Source organism: Meleagris gallopavo, chromosome 3, assembly GCF_000146605.3.
Source record: "Meleagris gallopavo isolate NT-WF06-2002-E0010 breed Aviagen turkey brand Nicholas breeding stock chromosome 3, Turkey_5.1, whole genome shotgun sequence".
In the NCBI taxonomy this organism is placed as follows: Eukaryota; Metazoa; Chordata; class Aves; order Galliformes; family Phasianidae; genus Meleagris; species Meleagris gallopavo.
Genome location: NC_015013.2, coordinates 15,024,138 through 15,046,923, shown reverse-complemented (window position 1 = coordinate 15,046,923; position 22,786 = coordinate 15,024,138). Strand labels below are relative to the sequence as shown.

At 39.8% G+C, this 22,786-nt stretch overlaps 1 long non-coding RNA gene across 4 annotated transcripts in view; it reads left to right on the top strand.

The window, feature by feature from the left end:
• Positions 1-561: 561 nt before the first annotated feature.
• Positions 562-22,786, top strand: part of LOC116216432 — a 41,427-nt gene continuing 19,202 nt past the window's right edge. The window contains exons 1-3 of one of the 4 annotated variants that reach the window (XR_004159156.1): positions 562-618; positions 17,164-17,292; positions 18,059-19,908. This is a non-coding gene — a long non-coding RNA (uncharacterized LOC116216432). Of the gene's footprint in view, positions 627-11,605; positions 11,916-17,163; positions 17,293-18,058; positions 19,909-22,786 lie in introns of those variants that run through there. The other 3 variants (XR_004159157.1, XR_004159155.1, XR_004159158.1) reach the window with 3 other exon arrangements.

Sequence of the window (22,786 nt, the reverse complement as noted above, 5' to 3'; positions counted from 1 at the left end):
TCTCTTTGAAAATCATTTGAAAATTAACGTGCCTTTAATTTTACATTCCCTTGGGTCAAATTTGTTAATGGAAATATTCTGCTGATACGGTCACCCATGTGCATTGGAGTTAACAGCAAGAGTTATAGAGAATTAAAAGCCTTATTGAAGGCTGTGAAAGAGAAATGTCAGAATTTCAGAATTCCATCACCAGAGGAAGGCACTCACAATGCAAAATCTGTCTGGTACTGTCAAGTATTCTGAACCAATGTTAGTTCAGACAAATGAAATCACTACTGGGTTTTACAAATGAATACTTCTAATCATTTTGTTAAGCAACTAAAGGGGAGATTCAAAAAACATGTCCTTAGAACATGAGGTTGAATTTAGAATGATTACTTTAGTATCCACACAACTGTAAAACGTAGTGGAAATTCTAAGTCATGGCTTGAACCAGTGATTGAGCACCTGGTAAGAAGGCAGGGCCGACTCAGGGGAGCTCAGGTGCATGCAATGTACCTGAGTGATTGGAAGGGATGGAGCCAGGCTGCCCTCCTTCTCAGATCTCATTTAAGGGTTGGCAATGAAGGCCTATGTATCTTATCTTGCCTACCTGTGGATCTTATGGGTCTTCTAACAGTAAGCAGGTGTTTTTTTTTTTTGTTTTTTTTTTCCTCCTTATTTCTGTGTGTATTGCTGTGGCTTCTGAGCAGTTTCTCACTTGCTGTGGCCTAAGATCTTGCTGCTCTGTTGTGGTGTTTCACTTTCCTTTGAGTTACAAAAGAGAAAATCCAAAGATTGATTTCCAGCTGTAATGCTGGAAGTATGATTAGGATACTAGATTATAAGCATGAAACCATTAGGTAATCTCATCTGCTTAGTTAGTTAACTTGTTTGTTTGCTTTAACAGGGTATTTATTTTAATGTTTAGAGTGTTTTAAATCTCAGTACATAGAGGGGTGGCTTAGTGGGTTCATAAGGCCTGCAGAGATGGATGAAGCAATCTTTGACTAAGGAAAACGTGTGCACCCTACATCTCTGATTTTACTACTGCACTTTAAGTTGTAGGGGAGTGAATATTAATCCATGCTTAGTGGCAAAATTCACATAACAGCTCATGAGAATTAATTCTGTTGTAAATAACTTTCTGTATCACTGGGAAGATGTTGGGAGCACTGACCTCACTTGTGAAATATACATCTGTTCCCTCACTGTGCTTGATCCTTCTGATGCAGTTCTGCACTTCACACCTTCCTGGATCTTGACAATCAGATGCCCTTTCTGCTTGAGAAGGTATATATAGTGCGAGAGCTAACTAGCCTGTGCTGCTGGAAATTAACGATGATTATACTTGATCTTGCCAGAATTGACAGCAGGTTGAAGCTGTTGGCAGAATATTTCTCTTCCAAAACTCTCTTTGTGCTGCAGTATTTCCCACTGATCACACACAGTGTTTGCTTGTCTGATGGGCTGCAGCATGGGTGGATAGCAGAGGTGCCTTTACTATCTTCTGTGATCATTGCCAGTGAACTTTACAACTGCATGTAGGACAAAACTCACTTTCTGCTTGTTTATGTACCTAAGTATAGCAAGGGTTTTCTTACAGCTAGGAAGAAAAAATTCTGGGGAAGAAGGTAATTTCTCTACTGTACCAGCTGATACACTACAGTAAAAATATTAATAACAATAATGGAAATGGTTTTGGGTGCAGAAATGAACAAAAACCTAATTGGGTTGAGTAATGTCAGCTGTATCAGCATTGTATATAAGCTATTTGCTTTGAATCTTAATGAGAAAAGCAGGTGCAGCCTGAGATTGGGATGGAGGTGAGTGCCTGCAGGACTCACAGAATTGCAGAATGTCAGGGACAGGCAGTTCAGGTGATTGCAGCATGCTCTCCAGGTGTGTGGCAATGAAAGCCTGGTTATGGATTCAGCCTGCTTATAAATGGTATGAAGGGGTATTTATCTCTATTGGGTTGGTAGGGAAGAGCATCTATTTCAGTGCTGGATGGAAAGACCAGCAGTAGAGAGTGCCCTAATCCAAATGTAGACAGAGGCTATTTGGCTGCACCATGAGGCTCAGTGTGCTTTTTGTACCTTCATCTTCCTTCACAGTAGGTCTGCTCTTGCTTAAGTGAAGAAGGCTGTATCTGCTGTCCCTTTCTCCCTGTACTGGTGGAGGCTGAGATAAACAGATGGTCTCAGGGTGATGTGGTGACTGTGGCTGAAGTAGGACCTTCTCTCTTGCTTTTCCCTGCTGCCCCTCAGAAAGGGATCTGGACTATCTCTGATCCTTTGCCTGGATGACTGTTGTTGGTTGTATGGCAGTACTAGCTTCTGAGCAGCGTGCTGGTCAAGAAGGCAGAATCAGATCTCAACCCCCAGGTGAACTGCCTCCTCCTAGCGAGGAGTTGCAAGGAAGAAAGAGAAGGAGACTTGAGTGTCAGAGCCACCCTGGTGTCTGTAGCTGGTGATAAGAGCCTGTTAATAAGAGTTTTGAAGTCTGGCAGTTGTTTTCTCTGTATAAGTTGCTGGCTCTTCTCTTATACCTGCCTTCCTGTTGTCTTTTTTTACCCTTTATTACTTTCCCCTTTCTTTTCTGCAAATGGCTTTCTGCACTGGAAAGTAGGGGGAAGGTTTAATCTGGGGAATTATGTGTTTGGTATGCCTGATAAATCATATAAAGATTAAGAATGTTCAGAGGCGCTGGAAGGTGCTTAACACATAGGATGTCTTTCTGGTGCCTTTGCTGAGCATCTTTAAGTGAGGAGAGAAAAAAATCTCTCTCTTCACAGCTGTAAAAATTCATGCTGTTGTTAGGCTAGGGGTGCTCCTGAGGTCACTGGGGTTTGAAATCTGTATGCTCTGGCAAATGAGCTGTAACTGTTGCCAAAAGCAGCAGCAGCAGATGTAGACACCTTACTGGAAAGCAACCTATTCTGATGAGACCACATGTGCTCTTCCAGCACGAGCTCACAGAGGTGCTACCTCAGATAAAATAAGTGTGTCTTGGCATATTCTCCACTTCAAGCAGCGAGGTAGTAGAAGTACAGGAATCTTTTTCTCCTCCTTCCTTTAAGAATAAAGGATGCTTCCTCCCACTTAGGGAGGACACTGATACTGGTCTTTTCCTTCTGTTTCTGAGATGGAGAAGGAATGAGGAAACTTTCAGAACGTGCAGAGCAAACGCCCTCCTGTTAGTGTTGGCAAACAAAGTGCTTCATAATAATCAGACTGCTGATAATAAACCTTAAGTCTCCAGCCTCAACAGGGCCAGTAAAAAAACTGTGCTTAGTACTGGTCTCGCTATATTGTCAATATCACAGAGTATATTTTACAATCCTGTTTCAGTAACAACCTTTCTAGTAAAGGTAGATCTCTTGTCCTAATATATTCTCACATTTATCCTCGTTGTTGGAAGTATTTGTCTGACAGTACCAAATCTGCTTGCTTCAGCAGTGTGGCAATTGCTTTCTGTGCCATATAGAAGCCCCCTGAAGCACTGTGTGTCTATCTCCTGTATGTCAGTGATAAAAAGATAAGGAGCTGTGTCCTCTCTTGGTTATGTATGTGTATGTTTTCATTTCATCATACTAGTATAATTGTAGCATAAACCAATTGAGATGAAGTAGAAAGGAGAAATCCCTAGGGGTGGGAGCTGGTATGTGACCATAGACTACACGCTACACTCAGATCCATCAGATGTTTTTTTAACAGGAAGATGAGGTGTTGGCAAGGTGCTTTTCAAGCATGGTAGGATGTGAGGTATGCAGGCAGAAATGTGGCTGTTTGGTAAAGTGAAGAGGAAAAGACAGTCAGCTAAAAGCTTAGGAAGGGAAAGATAAAATGGCAGGTCTGCTTCAGAAAATGAACAAGTCTGTTATAGAACAGAGGAATAAAGCAAAGCTGAGCTCACCATAGAAGCATAAAATGGTTAGTTCTTCTATTTGGTCTCTGTACTCCCTGCATTTCCTCATGAAATATGGATGCTGTGTCCCAAAGAGATCAGTTTGGCATCCTGTTTCCAAAGAGGTGCTCCTACCACTAGAAATGTGGTGGGAAGCCAGGAGCCTGCATCCCGAGCCCTGTCATAAATTTGAAAGTAATTGTGGATTTCCTGTGTATACACAGGAGGTTTCAGGCTGCTTGGTGTTAAAGGTGAACCTGGAAAGTCCAAGCAAATGATTCACAATTGTATCTTGCCTGTGAGATTTTTCTGTTGTTAAAAGCTGATGGAAGGCCAAATGCTCCTCCATAAGATGAACTGGTGATTGGGTTCAGCTAGCTGGCTGGCTTTCTAGTGTCTCTTGGACTGAGCTTCAGGGGAGCATGCTCATTGAACTTCAGAGCACCTTCTGTTAGCCCGACCTTTGCTTGATGATTTGTTTGAGATGGTAATTTGTAGGTGGCAGAGAGTCAGCTTACTGTAACCAAAGTATCTGTAAGCCCGTAAATGTTAGTATCTGTGTATTGAACTGCTCTTCCTCTGTACCAAGCAGATGTGGAGCTGTCATCTGAACAGCTGCTGGTGTTCTTCCATTATGCTGGAAAATTGGTCCCTCGCTCTGACAGACAAATCTCAGTTTTCTGTTCTTATGGCTCACCACTTCAGCTGTCTCCACAACAACTAATAAGCTCCTAGTTCTCTGGAGCTGAGTCATCTTTTACCTTACCTCGTTCCCTGAAAATGGACATCAAAATAGATTCTTCAAGAAGCTGTCATGGAAGTTGCTGTCTGCCTTTGGTTTGAGTTGCCAGCGTGTCTTTTGCTTTTATTTGTAACAAGCTGAGCCTATTGTTGGAGCCAGTCAAATAATTTAATTCTTTATCCTTTAAAAGATTTCCTTTGCACAGTAGAAACTGCCTTTGAACTCTGACTGCTCTGATTCTGAGTCCATTGAACTGTATCTTTTGTATTCACCTACGTTTGCAGTACGGTTTGTCAAAGGATTTCTCTCCTTGTTGAGGGCTGTGAGTGAGAGTAGGGAGATTTGTGTCTCACAGAGCTTATGATCTAAACAATCAGATTCAACAGGGGTGTCAACAAATGAGCGTAAAATGCTCTGCCCTTGAAGTGTGACCCTGCTGAGAACTGTGCAAAAGAGCATAATCTGCTGTGTTCTTGTCAGATCGTGCTAGGTGGTTGGCAAGCAAACTTCCAATTCTTGTTCAGAAGAATATGAAGACAATGGTTGCTCAAGTCCCTCAGTGACTGCTTTAGCCAATTCATGTAGGTCAATTTGCTTGTCAGTCAGGACTTCTTACTACTCCTTAAGTCTACTGAAGAGAATATGAAACTGACACATGAAAATGTTTTTTTTAAATCTAACATTCATGTAGAAAAAGAAGTGTTAGCATGTCTTTAGGGCAGAAGGCATTATCCTGAAACTAGTTCAACATAACCTACTCTTATGATCTACCCTGCAAGATTCTTTTCTGTTCTTTTACTGATGCATCTCAAGCTTGTAACAGAAGGGTTTTAAGCACCATAGCACCTCCTTTAATGTTTTTTTCTTAACTGCAAACATTCAAAATTGGGCTGGATGGAACTTAAAAAAAAAAATAATCATATGAAAGCAGCTTATTCTTTCTTCCCATAAAGAATGGGAACACCACGCCTTTATTTTCTACATTTTCCTATTTTCTTGTCCATACTCATCATATGCCATTTTACATCCAGTGCTGCTCTATGTACCTCCTGCAGCCTCTGCTACAGCTGCTGGTGGAGGCAATCACTATCAAAGGAAAATGAGACTGTGTAGCTTTCCTGGGTGAAGGTAAGATCTTAAGCGCCAAGATTGGGAATAGAAGGCTCTGGATTTCTTTTTTCCAGCTAGAGGATTAGAGAGCAGCTGTTAACGTGCACTTGGAAGTGTTCATCCATGTCTGCTGCCTTAACTGTGCTCTAGCTTCCTCCTGTTGAACAACTTCGACTTTTGGCAGACCCTCTCTCCCATGGGAGATGAGGAGATTCTGAGATGCTGAAGAAGTGATGCAGAAATGCATGTAAGCAACAGGTACATCAAGACTGAAATCTCCATGAAGGTCAGGGGAGAAGCAGTGTGTGTACATCTGGGTGTTTGAGGACCCAGGAGAAGGAAGCAGCAGTTGCCATGTGCCACAGGAGCCTGGGAGGTGCTGTCCTGCTGCTGCTACAGCTTCTCAGGGAAATAGGGCTTGGTGGTACCTCTGATGAGGGAGCTGCCCTTAGGAAATGCTCTCGTATTTTGAGTTAGGACATGAGCCTCTGGAATCTTTCAGTCTGCACCTGCTGGTACAAGGGCAGTGTGGATGTATTTGCATTGAGGTACCTTTCTATATGTTCACCTGCTTTCTTTCTCCAATATTTCACACGTGCTGCATTGCAGAGAGATGCATTTTGTGTATGTGTGTGGTCCTTGACCAGTCATCTCAGAGTGAGTCCTTGTCCACCCAGATGGACTTAGAAGTCAGGCACTGGAGGAAAAAAAAAAGGCAATAGTAGGACTGAGTGAGTCATCCTAGCTCCTGTTCAAATGCCTGCAGAATAACATTGAACCTTTACTGTTATTTCAGCTGGGTATGTTGGGTGTACACTGACACATAAATCATGCTGTTCAAACTGCATGCTACTGAAAGCTGCGATGGAGTCACCTGGTAGACAAGCCAAGAGAGTCAGGTAGAAGAAAAGGAGAATATGGAGAGATGGGACGTATCTGTCTTTATCTTGTGACTGTGTGAAATAGCATCCCTCAGCTTTCTGAGACCTAGTTCATGAATAGTCTCTCAGCACAGCTTCCTTCCGCGACCCCTCCCTCTGGCTTAGTTTTAACTATCTAGTGGTAGATTTCTAGACGTGTCTGGGAAACAACCTCCCTCCCAGCTTTTTGTTTCATGGCCTTTAGTTGAAAACAGCCACAAAGACAGCAGTAGAATCTTGTCACCAGTGGTATCTCTTCAGAACTGTTTCTGAGGGAATTCTAATTTAATGACAGCTGCTGGAGGGAGTTGGTCACAGGGTCCAGGATTCTCTGGCTTATGGCAATTCCATATGCAGAATTACACGTGTTGATTTATTTCCAGCAACTGAGGAAAGTTTGTCTCTGATAAAAGTCCTAAAAGTCCCTGGTTTGATGATCTCAATGGTAAGAGCATATGGACAAGAAAGTTGGTCCTAACAGGAAGCTTGAGATTTGTGAGCAATAAATGATTAAACACTCCTAGGCTCCATTGTACCTATTCAGAGATCTTCCTTAAGATCTGTCTTAAAGCAACGTCTGCCTGCTCAATGTCTGCCATTTCAATGACTTCCAAGCTTGCCTGTGCTATTTAAGTGTGTAGAGAAAATGTCTGCTCTTCCAAGTATTGAATTAAAATCTTAGATAACTTTCCTTTCACTGTGGGCAACATTATGCTTGTTTTAGTTTGAGTTACTTGACGATTTATTATTTTAAGTCTACCTGAAGTTTACTGTATGAGAGGCATTATTTGAAGTGGAGTGTTATAGACAAGTAGGCATGCAGTGAGAAGGCTCCTTATATGGCTGGATGTTATGACAATGTGAATGTTATGTCAGATAATGTATGGAATTATTGCTCTACTTGCATGTGTTTGTAATGCTGTTACAACTCTGTTCAGCATACAGACAATTTATGGTTGGTTTTTTTTTCAGATGTGTGAAATTTGGAACAATGAGGAAGCTGTGTTTCTGAGTGGATCAGAACAGAAGTTTGCTGTTTGTTTTTTACTGTAAAAAATATGAGTATTTGCGCTTGATTTCTCAGGTAGTGCTTGCTAAGTTAATGTCATCTGTTATGATGAGGTTATGAGGGAGGTTTTAAGGGAGGACTTAAATTGCAAGGGGTGTTATGTCAAAAGTCGTGGGCTTGATGTGGTGGAGGCATTATATTGAAGAGAACGTTATATGACTTGGGTGAACGTTATATTGAGGGAGGCATTACATGGTCATTATTTGTTAGGCAAGCATAAGTAAGTATTACACTATTTAAATATGTGAACCTGTTAATGTACTCTCTGGCATATGTAATAAGTATGGTCACTAGTTTTACCTAAATAATTTTGAGGTTGTTTTGAAGAAATGAGAGAATTTATTTTCTGAGGGGAGCGAAAGCTGCTTTGCTGTCTCAGTTCTCTATTGAACTGTAAAAGGTGACTGTTCACACTTGGTATGTGCTCCTTCAGAAGTTTCTCTTTTGTATTGAAGTAATACCTGACGGAGGGCAGTTTAATATTGGAGGAGGTCAAGTGCAATATACAGGGGTGTTATGGAGGAGGAAGGGACATTATACAGAGAGCTGATTGGTTGGGAATGGTGAGTAGCATATGTGACTGGTGTTGTACAGAGTTGGGCGTTATTTGGAGGGAATGTGTTTTTGATGTTCAGGCTTTAAATGGAAGGTCTGGTGCCATGTTTATGTGGTGCTTACAGTGCAGATATTTTATGGAAGCATGTATATAATGCTGCAAATATCTTCTAGCATACAGAAGAATTATATGATGAACATGGGGCATTATATGGGAGGGCATTTTTTGGAGAGAGCAAGTGGTAAAAGCAGGTGTATAGGATAGAGTATTATATTAAAGGGAGGTGAGTGGTAAGTGTATGGGTGCTATTTACGACCAGAGTATTCTAGAGGAGAATTGAAGTGATGAACTTTTTGGGGAGGGGAGGTGCAAGCAGTAACCTCAGGGCCATTATATGGGGGGCAGTTACGTGGCAGGTGTAGGGGGTTAAACATGAGGGTATTATATGGGGAGGAGTAAGCAACAAACACAGGGTGAGATATGGGAGAACGAGTGAGTGGTAAACAGGGGTAGCAATGTGGGTACTATATGGAGTGCTTACTGAAGTGTATGTGTAACATTTAAACTATTGTCTTGCTGGTTCAGTTACTTATTAGACAAATATTTTACAGTCTATCTTAGCATGTGCTATCTGAGAATTTAATCTCGGTACATAAGAATATATGGAGCAGAGTACTACATGGAGAGAGGTGTTATTGAAAGGGAACTATATGGACAGGGTGAGTGTTACAGGCATAAAGGCATTATACAAAGGTGAGTTTTATTGGGAGGAAGCTTTTCTTTGAGAATTAGATGATATATCGGAGATGATAGTTATATTTAGGTGAGCATAATAGATTGTTTTGGGTCTTACGTCCTTCCATAAACTGTTTGTTATGTTAGAGACTGGATACAGGCCTATTTTTAAAGCAATATGAAACTGCATTGGAGCAATGTTTTCTATTGGAGGTGAAACTTGCTGTCTCATTAATTGGACTACACAATGTACGTATTCTTACTACTTATTTTAGCCTGAGCTTCTAGAGACACTGTTCTATTATATCAGGGGTTTGGAAGGTTGTTATATGGGAGGAGTCATATAAATCCAGGCTTTATAAACTAAACAATTCTATGGTATTGAAGGCATTATACAGAGCTGCAGAGGGTTTATTGGATAGGATGGGAATTATGTTGAGGTGGACATTACAAGATGGTTTTTTAACTGAATTATTATACTATATAGAAGTCTGTTAAAACATCGTCCGCAATGCAGAATGATTATGTTCATGTTTTTATAAAATAAGCTTTTCTATAAAATAATCTTGTCTCTGTACAGTAAAAAGCAGTTATAGCTCTGGAACTTAAGTTAGAGTTGAGTATTGGATGATGCTGCATGGCTTATTACTTATTTTCAGGGAAAGATTTTTTTTTATCATGCATGACAAATCTAAAAAACATTGCAGAGTTGCTGATAGACAATAAAATTACCTAATTTCACTTGGTATAAACACTGTATTAACATTTTACAAAATGTTATAGTTATGTGGAATGCCCAAGCAATTTGGACTTAACTATGTTTTAGATATCTTCTATGTTTTTATTATGTTCTGTAGCTGAAATGAACACTGTCAGAAAGTAGTCTTTCGCTGTCTCTTAACATATCTGGCATAGACTGTAGAAGCTTAGACACAACTCTCTTAGCTACTGTGAATAGTTCTCTTGAAACCATCAGAACAAACTTAATTCTTTTCTTTCTTGTGACATCTCAAAATGCAACTGAATCCTGTTTAATAGACAGACTCGCAGGGAAATTTCTGGCCTGGGCAGAAAAGTAAAGGGGGGAATTATAAGCATTGAGCATTTGGGTTGGCAACAGCTAGAGTAGTTTGTTCTACTGCACCTTCTGGCATATATTCAGGATTTGCTGTATGTGGGTGTATCTCTGAAGATCTCCTGTAATTTGTGCTCAGTACACAGGCAGTGGGATGGATATGGAGACAAGGACTATGATGCTTTTCAGTAGCCAGGTAAGTTATAAGGATAATATGCATGTGCACTCAAGCATAAATGGAAGCAGATAGAATTGGCAATTCATTGATGATAAATTGATGAATGCACATGTGAAGGAAGAAGCTGAAAATCTGCCAAGAAAATAAACTTGGATTTCAAACCTTCACCATACCGAGATACTTGAATCTATCAGAGGTTTGAAGTAATGGTATTGTGAAGGTTGCTATACTGACCAGGATACAACGCTCTCTCCACTAGCAGGAGAACAGAAATCCAGTCTTTGATTTCCTAAGAAAGAACCAAATTTCCTTAGGCTGTCCAGCCGAAGAGATGGACACAGTAAGGTGCACTGGATTAAGTCACACTGAGTCTTTGTGATTAATGTGTAATTTCCAGCCATTTACTTATCTCATTCAGACTATCATCACTTCACCTCTTTAGTAAGCCAACATCCTTTTCTCTGAGCTTGTTGAATGCGATGTGTAAAATTTCTGAAATTCACTCAGAACGCTTCCAGGAAGACCATTTCCCTCACTTGCTGCTTTCAACATGTGACATGTCTTCAGCTCCTTTCCCCTATTGCATCAAACCAAAGTTACTTGCCTTCACTTCACGTGCTTTTTGTGTAATCTGTTCAACCGAGCTGTCATCTCTCACTTTCTAGTGACTGGCTGACTCTTGCCTGCAGCCAGCTTCTGACATCTGCATTCAGACGAGCATCTCTCTCTTTCTTCGTGCCGCTTCTCAAGTGCTCAGCACACACTCCCATTACTCAGCAACAGTCAAAACATCAGTGTGCTGTTAGCACTGTCTCAATTGAGACCAGGCCAGACCAATACTATATTTAGGTGGGTATTATAGTGAAAGTAATTTACTGAAGAACATATAAGGGACTGTTAAAGGATTGTCTGGCACTCATAACAATTATGATAACATCTTTAAGTAATGTGAAATTGGGTTGAAACGATCACAGAACTGTAAAGGTAAAAAAAAAAAAGAGACTTTTGGAGATCAAGTCCAACTCCCCTACTAAAGAAATTCGTACAGCAGGTTGCACAAGAAAGTGTCCAAGCATATCTTAAATACCTCCAGAGAAGGAGACTGTGCTACATCCCTGGGCTGCCTGTTCCAGTTCTCTGTCACTCACAGTAAATAAATGATTCCTCATGTTTGTATGGAACTTCCTGTGTTTTTAGCCTGTTGTCCCTTTTCATTGGACATCACTGAAAAGAGTCTGGCCCCATCCACTTGGCTCCCATGCTTTAGTTATTTATAAACAGTGATGAAATGCCTTCTCAGTGCTCTCCAGAACAGTCCCAGGTGTCTCAGCCTTTCCTCATAAAGGAGATGTTCCAGAGCCCTCATCTTTGTGGACCTCTGCTAGACTCTCTAGAAGCTCCAAGTCTTTCTTGAACTGAGGAACCCAAAACTGGACACAGTATTCTAAATGCAGTCTCACCAGGGCAGAGCAGGGAGGATCACCTTCCTCAGCCTGCAGCCCACACTATTTTTAATGCGTCTCTGGATACCTCTGGCTTTCTTGATCACAAGGGATTACTGTGACCAGGAGTGAGACAAGGAGAGTGTTTTTTCTGTTGGAAGCAAAGCTTGCTGTCTCAGTTCTTTATTGGACTGTAAAATGTGAGTCTTACTAATTAGATTCTTAGCTGCTCTACTAGAGAATTTATTATATTAAGGTTGTGTGAGAGTTTTTATATGGGACAAATCATAACTGGGGAGGCTACATGGATGTGTGTGCATGTTGTATGGTAGGTTGATAATATTAAGATTCTGTAATAGAGAGATATAGAACATTGTAAGGAGGATGATGTAATCTTTAGGTGCAGTATTATGTGGAGGGGTGGGTGTTCTGTGCAAGTGGGTATTACGTGCAGGATTACTTATGGAAATATTATGCACTCTCTATGTATATGATACTTACATCTGGCATACACAATAGTTATAGTTAAAAACAGTGAAGGAATCCTTTCTGTCTTGGTTGTTTATTGGATGGTAAAATGTAAATCTGCATACACTAGAGCAGACATCATATATAGGATAGCTTATGGAAGATTACACTCTGTATATATTTGATGCTTTTAAAACATTGCCTGTTGTGCAGAATAATTATGGTCACTTACACTTTCATAGAGTGAGTGTGAAATTGGATTGGGATAAATAGAGAGCTTTTTTTCTGAGGGAAGTGAAGGCTATCTTGCTCGGTTGTTTACTAGACTGTACTATATGAATCTTCATATTGTCTCAGTTCTTTATAAGGCTGTAACACGTGAACCTTTTATGTGTTATCTTAGCTTGCACTATCAGAGAATTTATTCTCATATATTGAGGCTATATCAAGATTGTTCTATGGGAGGTGTTATTTAAGTTGGAAGCCATACGTGGAGATCTACAGAGGTTATCCATACATATGATATATATAATTATATTGAAGAGGCCTTTGTGCAAAGGGGAGCAAGCATAGTATGGAGAGGGGTGTTATACATTGGAGTGGGCTTTATAAATTAGGAGGATATCAGGTGGAGGAAAACTTATGGAAGTATTACACTGTCTATATGTGACACTATTCTGTATACCAGACAATATTTTTAGCAATTATGGTTGCTTATCTACATAAGTATGAAAATTATTTGGAACGGTGAGAGAGTCTGTCTTCTAGGGAGGGCTAAACCTTGTGTTATGTCTTAGTTCATTATTAGAGTTTGAATACTGAATCTTTATACCATCTTAGCATGTAGTACTTGAGAAATTACTTTTATACCAAGCTTACAGTGAGAGATGCTATATGAAGGGGAAACTATACAGAGAGAGGGTGTCCTATAGAGGGGCAAACACTATGTATAATGGGATGTTACACAAAGGGGCCTTATTTGGAGAGAGTTTTTTATTGAGGTGCAGGTGTTATATGGGCAAATTAGTGTTATATTTTGGGTGAGGTTACAGTGAGGAGAATTTAACAGAAGGATATGTATAACACTCTTACAACATCTTCTGGCATGCATAACAGTTGTGGTTGCATTTTTTTTAATAAATTCCAAAGTGGATTGGAACAATGAGCATGTTTTTTGTTGGGATCAAAGGATGATTAACTCATTTCTTATTGGACTGTACTCTGTAAATGTACATACTTTATCTTTGCATGTGCTACTTGAATTGTGTTAAAATGAGGTTATAGGAAGGCTATTTTCTGGGAGGCATAATATAAATAATGCATTATGTGGATTGTGCTATATGTGTTTTATAGAGGGGAGGCAAGTGTTATAGAGATGTGTGTTACACAGTTTTGAGGGGTTATATAGAGGGACAGACACCTATGCTGAGGTATGTGTAATATGTAGGATTATTTACAAAGCACTGTATTTTCTGTCTACATATGCTATTCTTAAAACACTGTCTGGATAGCAGAATAATTATGATCACCTACCTTTTTTTTTATAAGGTAAATGTGAGATAGCTTGTTTTCTGAGAGGAGTGAAGACTTGCTTTCCTAGTTATATGCTCGACTTCACACTTACCTTAGCACATGCTACTTAAGCAATCATGCTTTTATAATATGAAGTTATAAAGAGGAGTGTTACTGGCAGAAGATAATTACTTGAAGGTTGAGGCATTTTATGTAAGGTCAGAATTAGCATAGGCTTTATTGATTTTAATTTTTATATAATATATATTGTCATATATTATATTGTCATCATATATATATATATATATATATATATAAATATATAATATTTTAGTCAATATGCTTCTACAATTTCTAAGAGTAAGCTCTAAGCCTGACAAATTGAGAATCTATGTATGAAATCTGTTTCTATAGGTTTAACACACAAAAAAAGGAATTCTCATTCTTAATGAAAAATCAAAACAAAGGATATTTACATACTACTAATTTTTTGAGGCTCTCTTTCTACATTTAAAGGGAACATGAAGCAAACCATGAAGCAGCTTAGAAGCTCATGTATCTTAGAAGCACGTGTACTTGAATGGCTCCCTGGCTCTTGGCAGAGACAAACCCAGGATTGGGCTACCCTTGCTGCTTTTATGCAGTGTGCTGCTTGCTGCTTTGCTGTGGCTGCCCACGAGCACCAGCAGCTGCTATCTGCAGGCAGCCTGACCTGGCTTTTGAGAGTGGGTGGATTACTGGGTACTGACATCTTCTTTTTGTAAAGCCTAAGCTTACTCTGTTGCTTCACCCAATTGTATCACCATCCCTTGAGCATGGAATCATATGCTGTTTTCTCTGAGCAGAGGGTCAGAATCTAATGGCCATTTCTGAGAAATGTTTATATCTGGGACTCCAAGAGAGCTGTTTATGTCTCTTTCTCTTCACTCCAAAAAAAAAAAAGCTTGCTGCCGTCTCATCTGGAGTCTTTCTCTGTGCAGCTTCAATAGGCTTTTGTTTCCCATGTTACAAACCTGATTTTTATTGGTTGGATTTGGTGTTGATTCAAAACTATTTATTGTGTCTCTTTGTTGCTGTTTTGTCACCATCTCCTATCATTTAATTTCAAATTAACAGAGGTAAATTGTTGTTTTCTCCCTCTACACTGGCAAGCCTACCTGGATATTAAGTATATATGTGAATTGTTTTAACAGCATCTTGCATTCATTATCACGCCCACTTGCTAGGCCTGTCCACAGTAAACAGGAGGAATTCAGTTGTTTAACAGTGGAAGTTATGGAACGGTCCCTTCCTGTGCTCAGCACATGGAAGATGACAAATGCTTTATGTGCAAGACCTAGACAGCAAGATGTTCCCTGAGCTTGCTGCCATGCAAACTTCTGCCAGGCTTTCTGTTGCTCCAGTGATCCTTGTTGCTTAAGGAACAACTTGGTAAGGGCAGGGAGTGGTGGTGCTGGGAAAGACAAAAGGAGCAAGCTTGGAGAAATAACGAGGGCACTCTGAAGAAGAGAGAGCCTCTTGTTCTTTTTGGTTGAGCCACTGTGAGTTATGTAATTTGGGACAGGGAAGAAGGGATTCATCTGTATGTCAGAGAAGCTTGGGGAAGCTTTGAAAGCTTTCTGGGGGATTGATCCTTGCGAGAATCAAGCAGTCATTGGCTTAAGTGGCAGAGGCACTTGTGGGATTACAGAATCAAAGGAGGAATAAGTTAAGAAGCGTGCCAGTTGCAACTTGAATCTACGCTTAATGTTAGCAACAAAATGAATCTTTTCTTTGGAACAGGTATTGAAAGTTCAGAGTAGCTATATATTTAAGTTATCTATAAAATGGCACCTATGAAATTGTTCTTAGCGTCTACTGCTGAGGCTGAGCCTGGCTGCAGTGGTAGTTGTGTTAGACTGGAGAGAAGTTGGGCAGCATCCCCTCTGTTTGCTTCTTGTCTCTGATCGACATGATTGTAACAGCCAATCATGAGCCTCTGTGCAACACAGCAGCGTGTACTGGAGGGGTAGTGCCCATCACTTTTCTGAGAAAGTGATGTCTTATTCCTCTGTAATAATGTTATCTTGGCTTAAAAGTACTTCTCATAGTAAACATAAACTTGATTCCATACATGCTTTGGCTAACTTCAATTTTAATTTATGTAGCTGTTTTCTTTATTTAGTGTGTTTTAGATTGTTCAGTCCACCTAACCTCTTCCCACAGAAGGAACTGTGCTTTCTGGATGATGTTTAACGTAATGTCATAAAAGTCAACTGTGTTCAGCTATTTATATTGAAAACACTTTCGTGTTGTACAGAAGCTCCAGTGCAATTGATCTTCTGTCTGAGGCACCTGACTCTGCGTTTCTCTGTTAAGATTTTAGTGTGAGATAGCCAGGTATTACTGTACAGGTCTGTGCTCTGGGAATTGCTAGAACATATCATACAGTGAAGGTTCAATTTTCAGGAGAATTGAAATCCAGGCTTTTTTAGAGATGTCCAATAGCTTCTCAAGTTGAACAGGCCTTGCACTTTCAGATCTTGTGTGTTTCTATAATGCTGTGGCTGACTCCTAAGGACTCACAAGAGAATAAAGCATGTTTCCCTTTGCCCTTGGCCCATGTCAGAGGATACCCAGAGCAGGAACCACTGTCATCCCACACTTCTTCTCCAAAGAGTATTTTTGCATTTCCACTGGTTCTCAATTTGTTTTCCCTATCTCCGCAATGTCAGACTTCATTGCAGGATGTATTTCCAACAAAAGCAGCTCTCTGTGTTCTCTGCCATTTGGATCCTTTGTGAAACACTGGCCAATACAATAATGCTGCTCTGTGCATTTTTCTCATCGTGCTTCAATTTACGCTTTGCAGGATCTGTCAGCTTACCGAGGGACAGCCCCAAGCTCCTTACCAGCACAGCTGCTTTCCTGTGGGAAACAGCCGCAGCTGCAGCACTTACGCAGTCTGGTTTGTGCTGTGCCAGTTTACTTGGATAGGGGTACTCAAGGTTAGGAGCATGTTTCAGTTGAAGCTGTGATTTGGAAACAATCACAAATGCCAGCAAAGCCATTCCAGAGAGTGCCTCTTTGGAAAAGCCTGCCTGTCAGAATTGAATGAATGATTTCTTATGAACAAAGTGTTTTAATCCCTGTCATATTTGAGGAATTTCTAGGCAGACTAACTTTATTGTTTCCTTTCCAAGCGTTTGTGTCAGTACTGTCATAAAATATTTCTATTGCAGTTTATAAATGTATCTGAAGGTTATTGCACAGCCCAATTGAACATACCCAGAATCAATTTGAGTGTGATTACACAGTAGTGAGCTAGCACCTGGAAGTCTATAAAGAAATTCAGAAAGGGTAGTCTGACTCATTACCTGCCTGCTTGAGTTTAATTGCTTTCCTGTGTCAGAGTGACTGACAATGTGTTGTCCGATCCTTTTTCCTTGATTTACTCAGTCTTTTACTGATTATCTCCTGATTCTCCAGTTCCAGGAACTGCCCATCTTTGCTACAGACGCACACTGCTCAGCCTTCAGTGTGTCAGGCTGCTCTTCAGAATGACTCCCAGTGCAGAATTGATGTTCTCAGGACTACAGTCATACTCTGCTGCTGCAGGTAAAAATATACATCAACATTATCAGTGAGAAGAAAACATTTAGCTTAATTGTAGAGACTAATTCAGTTCTCTTCCACTTGAGGTAGCTGATATTTCCTTAAAAATCCTGTTTATGATTGTAAGCAAAAGCATTCAAAAGCTCTGAGTCTGACCAAATTGTTGTGGTGGGTCAAGCAATACCAAGGAGCACTTCTCATGAATTAATTCCGTGTCACCATGCTGTTTATACAATAAAGAGCAGTAAGGTTTGCCTGGAGACTAGGAATGTGTCACCTCTCTTTGAAAATCATTTGAAAATTAACGTGCCTTTAATTTTACATTCCCTTGGGTCAAATTTGTTAATGGAAATATTCTGCTGATACGGTCACCCATGTGCATTGGAGTTAACAGCAAGAGTTATAGAGAATTAAAAGCCTTATTGAAGGCTGTGAAAGAGAAATGTCAGAATTTCAGAATTCCATCACCAGAGGAAGGCACTCACAATGCAAAATCTGTCTGGTACTGTCAAGTATTCTGAACCAATGTTAGTTCAGACAAATGAAATCACTACTGGGTTTTACAAATGAATACTTCTAATCATTTTGTTAAGCAACTAAATGGGGAGTCTCAGAGCAATGTGTCTTGAGAATATGAGGTTGAATTTAGAATGATCTCCGTACGCGTTGAAATTGTATGCAAAACTACATATCATTCTGTATCTCTTATTTTGTTTATGCGTATCTGCTATGCTTATGTATAATTACGTTGTTGTTTTTTTTTTTTGAGGGAGAAGGTCTGAAGTTGTGTTGAGCTAAGTAATAAAGCTCTGCAGCAGTCTCTGAAGCAATATCTCAAATAACAAAGGAGCAAAGATCCTTGCCTGCAAATGAACTCTGTTTCTATTAAAAGTTTTAACACTGATAGTACATCAGTTTGTTGCTAGGTTCCGTAGATGGCACTTTCTTTCTTTATTAAGGTATGAAGATCACTTTTTTGTAAGATGTGAAGTTCTTGAATGCTGTCATTTCTTACATACTTTTTACTTAGGGTTATTTCCCATACTGCAACACCTCTAACTGCAAGCAACATTTCAAATATTGCACCAGAACTGTTATCCTTTTGCTTTTATCGTCATTTTAAAATCTGCTCTTTTCTGCCTCTGTCCACCTTACACTTCACTGGCAATTAATTCTGGCAGTTCTGAGTTGTTCTTGAACCCTTTTCTTTGTCAGACTTCTTTCTCACGTGCTGAACTTGGATTACTTTACAATTTCAAGGTTTTTTTTCCTTCTATCCCTTTCCCTGTCCCCACTCAAAATAAGAAGTTGTCTTTTCATCTCACTTCATCTCCATGTAGTCTGGTACTATTGTAGTGAAGCTGAAATTTTCAGGGGAAGGTTTCAGTCATGAAGTGCTAATTTATGAAATTGTAGTACTTCATAGGAATTACTGATTTATTCACTCCTTCAAGAAGCCAAGAAGCTATCAGAGTATTTTAATAGCTAGAAATATTGTTTTGTAAGGAATGGGTTTTGGGGCTCTTTTTGAATTGAGAATCTTAAGTGTACTTGCATATCACATCTTTTCCTATTGGAAAAGAAGATATATCTCCTGGTCAAAAGTGTTATAAATCACAATTTGTTTAATGCTTTAGCTTAAAGCAAACCAAAACTGAGAAAATTACTTTCACAAGCCAGAAGTTAGACTTTCACTAGAGAACTATGTAAGTATCTTTCACTACGAATGCATTTAGTAAACAAGCAGTGCAAACAATAACTAGTTTGTATTTTTCACCCTTGCTCTGGAAAAGTTGTTTACTTATATAAGTTGATTTGGGTAGATTTGTTCTTGTTGTTTTTCGAGGGGAGAAGGGGTTACTCACCTTGGCTCTGCTGTTCTGAATTATCAATTCGCTGATTTATTCTTTCTTCTTGTTTGTGGGCAGAAGATCTTAATTTCATTATTCCTCATTCACCTTTGGATGTCTGGCTCTGCCTACAATATCAATTATTGCAAGCCTGCTATTTTATTTGGCAGCTCCATGTGTTTACAGTGAGTCAGATTCCCTCCTTAACTTTTAACTTCAGTATCTCCTACAATAACTTGACTTTGTGACCTTGTTCTGCCTGCAGCAACTAGCTGCAGTAGCCGTACTGTCTTGATAACCTCCTTTTTATGTGTTTGTTCACTATTAGCATATCTGTCTCTTCTATGGACTGAATGTTCCCAGCTTTTTCTGCTTTCTTCTTTCCTTTGTGGGCAAGTGGCATTCAGAATAAATATATTTTCAAACTAGGAATTGGACTGTGTAGCACTGAGTGAAATAATTGAAGTTGTGGAAAGATAGTTGAGTATCTAGAATTTCCATATTGAAAGTATTTTCGGTGTTTCCAACGACTACTATTTTTCACCAAATTAGATGGCAGAACTGAAAATAACAGAAGTATGGGTTGAAGGGAACTTGTGGGAAACATATGGTTCAGAATGTGCGAAACTGGCATTGAAAGTATCTTGCTGGGTTTGCTGAAATGTCAAGAGAGCTTGTGCCTGGATTTGTCAGAATGTGTCCTCAACTTGAACGTCTCAAACTTGTCCAGCCTGCCCAAATAAGTAAAAACCATAATTCAAGTGTTCAAGGCTGCTTCCTCATTTCTGAACTGTCTACTAGCCAGATTACTTCACTTTTATTGATCAAAATTCTTGATATGCTCTAGTAACATACTAATGTCCAAAAAGTACAGATACTGTTGTAAGTGAAAGTCAAGTTGTAAATAGTTCTTCCTTTGCTTCTCTGCAGGCAGGACTTGTGACAACACGCACATCTTGCATTCCCCACTCAGCTTTGAGACTCAGAAAATAGGAAATTTGTTTGAGCTGGCCCATTCAGTGAAATGTCTCACACGGCAGATCTGTGGTGGAACCAAGAGTGGGACAGGGTGCTGGGGAGCTTCCTTTCTGGCTAACCCTGGGGTCTAATTGTGGGATGCATGGCTGGCCTCACAGTTTTCTTTTCAGTGCTGAAAACTGTAACAGTGCCTGTAAATGTCTGTGATGCATCAAATTCCCTCAGGAGGAAATACTCAGTAGGCGCATTGCTCAGAAGGATTCAGGTATTGGTGTAAATCATGGTAAATAACAAATTTAGGAGTTTACGTATACTGTATGAAGACAGTTTGAGTTTTCCTTATCCTAGAATTGTAGGTTGGAAGGGATCCTAAAGATTGTCTAGTTTCAACTCTGCCCGGGGGGGAGGTTTGCCCCCAACCAGATCATACTGCCCAAGGTCCTATCTAACTTGGCCTTGAACATCTCTAAATGGGGCATCCATAGCTTCTCTGGGCAGCCTGGGATATCTGCCTAATGTGTAATCTGGATATTCTCTCTTTTAGTTCAATACTTTTTACATTGTCCTATCATTATCAGACCATGTGAAGAGCTGATCTCCCTCCTGCTTGCATGCTCCTCTCAAGTACTGAAAGGCCACAGCGATGCCTCCCTGGAGCTTTCTCTTTTTCCAAGCTAGATGAGCCAACCTTTCTCCTTAAGAGTGGTGCTCCAGCTCTTTGATCCTCTTCATGGCCCTCTTCTGTTGGAGGCTGCACATCTTGTCAGGGGCCCCAGGTATGGATGCAGTACTCCAGACAGAGCCTCATGAGGGAGAGTAGAGTAGAGGGGGGTAATCACCTCCCTCACTCTACTGGCCACCCCTCTTTCAATGTGGCTCAGAATACTGTCAGCCTTTGGGGCTGCAGGAGCACGCCAATGGCTCATGTCTAGCTTTTCATTCACCAGAACCATTAGTTACTTTTCTGCAGGGCTGCTCACAATGAATTCTTCTCCCAGGCTTTACCGATAACTGGGACTGCCCCAGTGTAAGAGCAATAGCTTGTACTTGGCCTTGTTGTACATAATTTTGTTCTCATGTGCTCACTTTGAGGCATATATAGGTATCTCAGGATGGCTTCCTTCTGTTGTGTCAGCTGCACTACTCAGCTTAGTGTTGAGTGCAGTCAATCTCATCATCTAAGTCATTGATAAAGATGTTGAAAAGCATTGGTCCCAAAACTGACTCCTGGGGGACACCACTCATGACTGACCTGGACATATACCTGTGGACCACAACATTCTGGCTGCAACTATCCCACCAATTCTTTAACAATTAGTATATTTCAGCTTTCAAATCTTTAGCTCTTTAACTTAGAGATTGTCATGGTCCTGCCCCACATCTCTAAGAAGCTTACTGGCCTGTGGTTCCTCAGATCTTACTTTCTTGCCTTTCTTAAAAAAAAAAAGTGTGATATTACAATACTTTTCAGATTCCTTGCTTATCTTGTGGTTTTTTTTTTATTGTTTTATACTGAAAGAAAAGATAGGCACCAAGCTTCTGAGCAACTAAAAATGTAATTTGGCTACTCTTGGACTCGGCGTAACTTGCTTAATTAAATGACAACTTCAGAAGCCATTTCATCTGGTGTTAAAATACTAAGGGATGCCAGATTTGCTGTTATCTGTGTTATACTGCATGATTAGTTGTTTAAGGAAATGACTCAGTCAGCTTCACTGAAGCTTCACTTTAATGAGTGCTATTGAAATCCATGTATTGCTTGTATGTGTTTGATGCTGGATTGAAGGCTCTTGAATATTTTTACTGTTCTAAATTCTTTAGTATTTTCTTACTGTTTTATTAGGTACTGAACAACTCAAACTACTTTATTTTGCACATTAAGCTGAAGAAGTAAGGATTCCTCTCTATGAATCTTTACCATCACTCAGTAACTTCTGCTTTTTTCTTAGTTGCCTTGATAGTTAAAAACGGAAGTAATAAAATGTAATAAAGATAGTTTATTTACATAAAAATTAAGGAGAAACATAGTCAAAATGCTAAAAGTATGCTTGCTTTATGTTATATTGTAACTTAAGTCTCAATATAAAGTAAAGAAATATCAGGCTTCATGAAGTGTTTTCTTCCTTGCAATTCTATTTTTTCAGGAAATACAATTAGTCTTTCTTCTTTAAGTGTGCTCAGATGTAAGTGGCGCAAAATAATGTGTTCCCTTTCCTTATCAGATTCAAAACAAGCTGGTCAAATACTTTGGTTAAAGAGTATTTTTCTGATGTTTGGTTTTAATGCAGAATCCACTGAAATTAAAACTCAATCTATCCATGATATAAAAGTAACAGAAGCTTTTGTGACATTTCCAAAGAACAGAAATAGACATCCTATTCAATTCAAATGAAAACAGTAGCAATGTCAGCTTCATGTCAGGTACAAAAATAAAATATTCATTTGACAAATGATATGCTGCAATGAAATACAAGACAGCTTTATGGAGCTGGAGACTGACAGCCAAAAAGAGAGCGTAGTGGCATTGCATGCTCTCTTTCTGTGAAAACTGAAAAAGTCAATACTGCTAGATGGGAAATCTGGGCTGGGGCAAAGCCCCTCAACTTATGATCTGATGTGCATTTCAGACAGGAGCTGGAAGTACAGCTGGCTTTGCACTACTGTCTCTG